Here is an 8,578-nt window from a genome sequence, read left to right as displayed (position 1 = left end):
CGGGTGTTGCGGGGGTTCGGCATCTCCCGAGCGGTCCCGAGGGGGAGCCCCTTCCCTGGCGTGATGGGGCTCAGTGGGCGCGTTTCTCCGGAGAAAAGCCGTCGGAAGGAAAACCCTGACTCTCTTTCCCCGTAACGTCCCTTCGGATGCAACCCCGGGCCTGGCTGGGGGCTCCGAGCTTGGCCGTCGCTCCCCAAATCCTGTCGCCGTCGTTGTCTCTAGCCAGGACGAAAGGACCAAGAGGAAGAAGCGGTCAAGAAGAGCGTAGTAAATAATATTTGCAGGCTCGCAGAGGGTGAAAACTGGAGGGAAAAGCGGTTCTTCCCTGCGCTGGTGTTTGCTGGGAGCAGCCCCGCGCTCGCCCGTTTGCCCAAAGTAACGTCTGTTGATGTTTCCTCCGATAATGCACTTTGGAGAGGCGTAAAGTCATCGGGTAAAACGTCTTTTGCGATTTAAATGTCCCGTCTGACGCTGTTGCGAACGCTGGTTTAACGCCTGCTCGGAGCTGTAGAGTCAGGTTTGAGGAAGCTTTATGGTTCTGATGTGATTAGAGAGAGGACTTGGACAGAAAGCCCCGACAGCGTCGAGCGCTGGGTGTGGATCTGGAGTTTCTCCCTTTCCCGTAGCTCGCATGAGGACGCCTCACATCCAGATTTGCAGTAAGATGGCTCCTGTTTTGCCGTCGTTGCGCGTCGGGCAGAGCTGTTATCGTCTAGATAAAGTACGTTTGTCTCGGTTGGAATTCGCAGCGGCAAATCTTCAGGGACTTGTAGACTCCAGAACTTTTGTGGGAGTTGGAAGACGTCCCTCAAGCAGCCTGGAAGGACTAGTACCGCTTAACGCAAACAAACTCCCTCGGCCGAGCTGCGATCTCGCTTGAGCTCCTTGTGATGCATTTCTAAAGAAGGTCAGAGGGCCGCTATTTTGAGTGCAATCTTGTTATCTCCAGGCAAGTACGCTTTTTACATAGAATGGGCCTTCTGAAGGGCTCCTCTAATATTACCTTTGAGTCAACGACTTGAAGTGTCCTCACTAGAGAGACAGGGAGCTTTTGTGTCCTACTGCTCCTCCTGAAGCAGCTCAAATGAGTTGCAAGAGCAGGAAAAAAAGAAAACAAAAAATGCTTCCAAGCAGTTAAGGGCGGCTCCTCTGATGGCAATAAAAAACAGTTACAGGAGGCAGAGAATTTCCCCAAACTGTTAAAATCAGGCCTGGTAGGAGGTTACCTGGTAACAGGGATCCTGCCGTTAGTAAAACCCTCCACCGTCGTGCTTTCCGTGGCAGCAGACCTCAGCGTCAGGTTTTTCTTTCCTCCCCTGAGATCAAGCCATTGTGATTTTAGTGCTTGGGCAGAGCCTGGGAATAACATCAGGGTAAAATCACATCAGCAGCAAAACTGCTCGTACGAATCCTACTGGTGGGTGGCCTTGGCCTGCCCAGAGTGTCGCCTGCAGGGGTTGTTATCGGGAGGGGAGATTCCCGTTTCTGCTTTGTCATTCAGTTAGCCTGGCCAAGAAAAATAATTTATATCGCGTTCTACAGAAACCTTCGTGTCTTCTGAAAAGAGCTCCTGGCACGTTAGAGGAAATGAGTTAAAATGAGATGTAAACATCAAGGCTGGGTTTGAGATTAGACACGGAAAGTTCAGTTTTGTTCTTGTTTCTGCTTCACTGTTTTGATGATGGAAAGTGCGAGGCTGGTTTCACTTTCTGGTCCTTGTAACCCTTGCACAGCGTCGCAGCTTTGATGTTTTCCTCCCCGCTGGCACAGCTTAGAGCTGAAACCGCGTTGCTTCAGTTGAGACCGTTTTAAAATTGATTTTGCGTTAAAACCGTTGTGCAACGCACGATCTTCATCTCAAAGGGAACAAGGCAACGTCTGTTTACTCTGGTCAGTGAACCCTCTCTGGTCTCTCCAGTGACAAAACCCCGATGTCACCAGCTTTAGTAGCTCAGTGGACTTAGATGCTGGTAACTTGCTGATAGTGTGTAGATAACCTGAAATTAGGTGATGGGAATAAGTGTCTTGTTACCTTACAGATTCCATTCTCCCTTGGTCTTTGTAGACTCGTTCCTTTGGTCTGTAGCCTCATTATCTAAACCAGAGGGTAATCCCTTCTCTCCTGTGTTGGGTGCATCCCATTTAGTCACGTTTTCTTTTCCAGCTTCCAAAGAGAGCAGGAACAGCGTGAAAGAAAACCGCTCCGTGATGCACGCTGAACTCACTTTACTGACCCCTCTGTCCTTGTATTTCCCCCAAACACCGTCCCTTCTAAGAGAGGTGACAGCCACAGGAGCGAGTGGAAGCAGTCTCCACAGCCGGCCTCTGCAGTTGGATTTTACTTTTTTTTTTACCTCATTGCACCCACAGCAGCTGGGCACGGTCATACCTAACAGGAAAAGGGGCGACAAGGGTTGTCAGAGCATTGCTTCGTTGACACGAGGCTTTAAAGCGCAGGTGAGTGTGAAAGACCGAAAAGTTTCCTGACTCGGGAAAGGTTTGGTGATGAGGACTCATTTTTTTCAGCCCAGTTTTGCCGTGGACTGACGATGGGACTTTTTATCTGGCTACGTCTGTAGCGCGTGGTACGAAAGTTTTAAGATTCCGACTTCTGAGCCTTGTGATTTCTTGTGCTTCCAGGTGTTTTGCAAGACTCCGCTGGTGATCTAGAGTGCTTTGGAGGTGCTGAGCTAAGGGAATGCCGGGTGTTTGGACGCCGGTGCTGACAAGTGGTTGTCCCTTAGGTCTGCTTGGGAGGGCGAAGGGTGGACGTGAGCGGCTGCGTGGCGTGCACGGGAAGGGGTGCGGCAGCTCCAGTTCGGGTGCTCGGCCTGGTAGAGGGTGCAGGACGTAGAGAAAGAACAGTGCAGGCGCTCAGTCCTGTCACAGGACTGCTCCTGGCAGTTGGGAGCTGGTGCTAACAAGACGAGGTTCTTCTAGGACCAAACCAAATAAAACCGATGAAACCCCCGCAGCGATGCCTCTCGTCATCTTCAGCCGTGGTAAAGAGAGGCAGAAGCACGAGCCTGCTTCCAGACCCACCCCAAAGGCTTATTTGTCTAAGAGCTCTTAATATTATTTTAGGCTTGATCCCAAGCATCGTTTACTTGGCTTTTGCTGAAGCAGGAGCCTCATTTATTCCTGACAGACGTTAGCAATCTCCGGGGTGACGTGAGAATATGTTTCGGCCCTCCTTGCTGTGTGATGCTCGTCTTCGCGCACGCCTGCCCACAGGAGCGCCTTGTTCTCTGCTCCTGTTAATTGTGGCAGTGAGAAATGGGTCTGATTGCATTCCTAACGGAGCTGCCGGCTTCTGGCCTGCCCTGGAGCCCGCGGCAGAGCTGCAGCCTGCTCGTCGTTTCCTCTGGATGGTGTCGGACTCGAGTGCACAGCGCGCAGGCTCCGCGTCGAGCCGCCCCTTCCCTTGCTCAGTGCTGGCGATGCCAGAGAAGTTTAATCCCAGGTAGATTTTATTATTTTAAGGACTGGCTGACTCTGCCTCGGGCTGTGAGGAGATCCTTCCCCTTCCTGCTCAGCGCAGGCCCTCAGTGCTTGGGTTTCCTATTATTTCCTACTTCTTATTTAACGACCAGCTGATTTATTTCTGACCAGGCTGGAGGGTGCCTGGAAGTTGCCGCTGGCCGCGGGGCAGGTGACTGACCTGTTTTCTGAAGTGTTCCCCTTGGGTCTGAGCGGATTGGGGAGCTTCTTACCGAGTTCCCTCCTGGCGGTCTGTCCTGTCGTTGCGTTGCCCGGTCCGTAGGGAGTGGGGCAGGCAGAGACGTGGCGTATCTGCAGCTCCCGGTGGATATTCGTGCTGTCGTCGATTCCCCCTCCCCGATTGGCGGTCGGGGTCAGATGAGCTGTTCCGAAGGCAGACTGTGGGCAGACCGTGCCTCTGCTTGCCGGGTGATTCTTGTGAACGGAGGGACGTGTGCCACGGAGGGGAGGGATATTGTAATGAGAATTTTGTGTTTCTTTTCCCAGCTGGGAGAAAAATTGAAGACTGATTTCACTCTCTCAACCCCGTAACCGCACGGGAGGTGGCGAGAAAACCATTTCATCCTCCTGCCTGCTTTCCCTGAGCAGTGATGTGTGCCAGAGCTAGAGCATCCTTGGAGATAAAACCCGTAGGAAACCAACTTCTATGAAGATGCAGGGTTTCCAGGCAACCACGTATTTCCTTTCTGAAAGGAAAGAATACTGCCGCTTTTCTGTGTGTTGGCCAGGACACCTCTGCAGGAATTTGGGACAGAAGATGTCGTCTGTGCCCGTCAATAGCTCTATTGTTCTCTCCCCAAATGTGGCCTGTGTTGGCATGTGTCCCTCCTGGTGATCTGCTTCACTCGAGTTTTTCCCTGATTTATGTTTTCCAGGGTTATAAAGGACATGAAGATTCATAGATTTCTCTTTAGCACAAGTCTGTAGGTTTATGATGACAGATGCCCCTTGAGGAAACTACTGATGTGGGCTCATCAGGATCACATCTAAATGTGCTGGTTCAAGTCTTCCACGGCTCCTTTTCGCAATTAGCTCAAATAAAAACCAGTGGTAGACTGGTTGAGAAATGTGAACGAGATTACGGTAACACCTTATAGTCAGCAAATTAAATAGATTGGTAAGATTTTTTTTTTCTTTTTCCGTTAGGCTTTGGAAAAATCTGTGTAACTCCTGAGGACCTGAGGGTCAGGAGCCGTCGGCCCTGGCGTGATGCAGGCTCTTGTTTCGGAAGACAAAAATAGACTTTCCCTGCCCTAACTTTCCGATGTGAATAGTGTTGGTGCACAGCTCTTCTTCTCCCTCTCGTTTCTCAGAGCTCCTCCAGGTACCAACAGATCGAAGCGTCTCCGCGGAATCGTGCGGACGCGGCTCCAAGCTGAGGCAGCTTCTTTCAGACCCCGGTTCCGAGCGGCGCCGGGGAGCTTTGCTTTCTTGTTCCTGCACGTGTTTCTCTGTCTCTGCGGGCACAACAAAGTCTGCCAGGTCAGGAGACGCCGCGGTGGCAGAGGGATGCCAGTTAGATCCAGGAGAACTCAGCGCTGAAGCCTCGTCCCCAGAACATCTCCATCACATGTGTCGGAGCGGGAGGCAGGTTCCTTTCTCAGCAGCAGGAAATCCTGGGGGAACGCCAGAACCAGCAAGCTATTTTTGTGCTCTTTTGTATACAATGGCTTCTCGCAAGGGCTTGGAGCCTGATGCATTTACCTGCTTGATTTCCTGGAATAAGCAGAGCCCGGAGCGGGTGTTGGGGGCCAGGCTGAGGATTAACTTGCGCCGAGTGAGTCACGGGGATGCGCGACTTCGTATGAATTGTATTTGCTGACATGGAGCTCGGGCTGTTGTATCAGGCTGTTGTTCTGCCGAACGCAAACCATGCGTCCTCCCATCGCGTCCCGCTGGCGAGCCCGGCTCGTGTCCAAAACAAAGCGGGTGGCTTTGGGAACGTGAGACAGCAATGGGAGTTTTCTTAGTTATTTTAGCCGCTATGCAAATATTTATCCTTTCTTTTTTATCTGCTGATGGTCTCCCTTTGCAGGCATGCCCTAATTTCTCTGCATGCTTTCCACTGGAATGTGGGGGGGGTTTTTTGGGGATGTGGAATGGAGTCCCATATCAACATAAATGAAACTTGAGCTTCGTTGAGTTGTTTGAGACAACAAATCAAGCAGTCACCACTAGATGCCAGTTTGGTGGGATATCTTGACGGGGAGGGACTTGAGGGATTTGAATTTAATTGCCCTGCAGATAACTTCACAGCCCAAGAAGTTCAAGCACTTCGCTCTAGGTTGTGTGCCCGGTGCCCACGGGGAAGAAGCCAGTGCTCTTTTGGGACCTTGGTACTAATCAAGCCTGGACACTTGCTTCTTCCTTCTAGGTCTCCAGATTTCTCTCTCTTGTTTCACCCGTCTGAGCTTGGAAACCTCTGGAAGAGAATATCCTCAAATTAGGGAGTGGCGGGAGGGGTTTTTGCCTCCATGTCACCTCGGTGGATCTGCCGAGGTGGGCTTGGCCGTGCAGGTAAATCGCTGAAGGAGGGGAGAGGGGAGCTGAGGAGGCAGCTTTCTCGGACATAGGAAGTAAAATCAGTTTTGAAAATCATCGAGGGTTCCCTAACTGAGGCCGCTGGGATTGTATCCATTCAACTGATTGTATTGGCTTTGATCCTGCAGATGTGCTCAGAGGTGAGAATAGCAGAGGCTTTAGTACAGTTGGTCCCTGTTGTTCTAGCTGTCAGTTTTATTGCCCGGAAAAGCAAGGCTGTTTCCCTCTTTAGCAGTGTATTAGCATTTTCCTCCACAGTTTTTTGTTAAAACCTGGCAGGAAGTCTAAATAAAACAGGGCCTTGCTTCAAGAAACGTGCACAAATAATGGGATTTCATGAACTAATTTAATCTACCAGCTTTGAATACTTAACTGTATCTCTCTGTATTGGGCTGAAATTTTTTGGCTGCCTCGTTTCTGTGACAACCGAGATCATGTCACGGATACTTGGGCAAAATCCACCGAGCGCTCCCGGCTTCTGCTGCAAGGAAGTCATTTAATGTGTGAGCACAAATTTCTTCCCGCATGCTTGCAGGAGTTGACTTGTTTAGGGGAAACTAAGACAACTCCTTTCTCCGTGTATCTTTCTGATAAAATATTTGCTCCCAATTGTTGCTTAGATCTGATTTCACAAATCTAACAAGCAAGCAAGTATCTGGCTTCTTTCGTCCCTCTGCTCTGCTTCACCCGTCGGGAGAACCAGCCCTCGCAGGGAGCTCTGGGGTTTTCCCCTTTCTTCTCGTCCTGGCTTGGGTAGAAATGAAGGAGTTAGCATAAAAGGTAGCTTGCTATCTTGATTTCATCCCTGCGTTACTTACTCCTTTGATTCTTTAAGAATCCTTCAATACTGAGATGATAAATTAATGCAGGTGCACTGGGCGGGGCTGGACAGGCAGATTTGCACAAAAAAAAGAGCCCTCGAATTTAATAACTCCTTGTTGGTGACAAAAGCCAGTGAAAGCTTCTGCATCTGATTGTGTTTTAATAGACTCGAGGCTTATCCTGTAAAAGAAATGGAGAAGTAAGGCCAGGTTCCAAGCTAAGCAGAGGGAAAGTTTGCACTGAGAGGGATTGTAATTGTTTCCTGGCTTGGCATCGTGTGGAGAGATTTCCGGCGCCCTGGCTCACGTTGGCACTGGGGAGACAGAGGCAGAGGCAGCATCCACGACTGACCTGGTGCCCGGCTGAAGCTTTTAGGTACCAGGGCTGTGCAGCGTTAGTTGCTGCCTCAGAGCCATCGTTCAGGTGGATGAGGGGCACGAACATGTGGCTGAATAGCTTGGATTTTAGAAAGAACCTAAGGCAACAACTGAAAAAAGGTCCTTGGAAGGGTCAAGGAGTGAATACGGTGCCGTGGCTGGGAAAGGAGACCTACTCGCGATTTCTGGGTTAACTTGTTGCAAGTCTGAATCTTGCTGCTGCTTTGCGGGAAGCCTTGCTCTCTGGTGATGTCCCTTCGGGCACAGGATCTGTCTGGCTCTCTCCGAGGAGCAGGGAGGGTGTTACCAAGGCGATGCCACAGCTGGATTAAGTAGCCCAGGCCAGGGTGCATCATGCTCAGGCTTAAACAAGCTCAGGCTTAAACAAGTCGTTTAGCATCCTGCTCAGCTGCTGAAACTGCTGATTTGTAGGCTGATGGTTGCAATTTGCATAAAAGGTATAAAAATAGTGTCAATTACTGAGTCTTCTCTATAGCTTATATGTGGCACAACGTCCTATATAATCTCGACGCCTCGTTTCAGGGAGACATCTAAGCAGGGAGAACAGCCAATTCCTGATGCTGCTCGGTTGTTTTCAAAGTGAAGATGTTAAAACGTACCTTAGCCCTCAATTTGAGTGTCGATTTCTTCCCTCAGGGACGATGTTTTCTTCCACCTCCCATCAGGCTTAAATTGAGCAAGCGAGGCACGTGGCAGGAACGAGTCCTACATTCAGTGTTGAACCCAAACAATGTCCCTTCATCTTGACAAACCTCTCGACTGCCTCTGTACATTCTGGCGATGTTTGCTGGAGCTGTGGGTGTTGTGGGGCTGTTGCACAACCTCTCCCGTTGTTCCCGGCGCCGAGGATGAGGTGGGGAGCGGCGGGACGTGTGCGCTGCTGGATCCATCCAGTGAGGCTTTGCCTCTGCTTTTGGAGCCCACAAGGCTTTGCAGCACGAGGTTTGGTTTGGCGTTGCAGAGGAATCGGTGGGTCAGGTAACCAGTGATGTGGTTTACGCCCATTTAGCTGCACCATCGGTGTCCGTGCGGGAAATCGTCGGCTGTGGCAGAGATCGGGACTGCCTGTTCCAGCAGCTGGTTGCGACATCCAGTTCCTCCGTCTCTTGAGCCGTGCAGTTGCTTTCCTCCTTCACAGTCTTGGCCGGGAGTGGGAGGGTGGAAGGCGTCAGCGCCCTTTCCCTTCCTTTTGGTCTCTGAGCGCTTTGTGAAACTTCTGATCCTCTGGGCTGGAGGCAAGGAACGATTTGTCTGGTTCGCACTTAGCCCCAAAGCATTGGGGCTTTGGGGGATACGATGCCATGATGTTGGCTTGG

The sequence above is a fragment of the Apaloderma vittatum genome, unplaced genomic scaffold (assembly GCF_000703405.1).
Source record: "Apaloderma vittatum isolate BGI_N311 unplaced genomic scaffold, ASM70340v1 scaffold22469, whole genome shotgun sequence".
Taxonomy (NCBI): Eukaryota; Metazoa; Chordata; class Aves; order Trogoniformes; family Trogonidae; genus Apaloderma; species Apaloderma vittatum.
The sequence above is the reverse complement of the archived record's forward strand: the minus strand, read 5'-3'. Positions refer to the sequence as shown.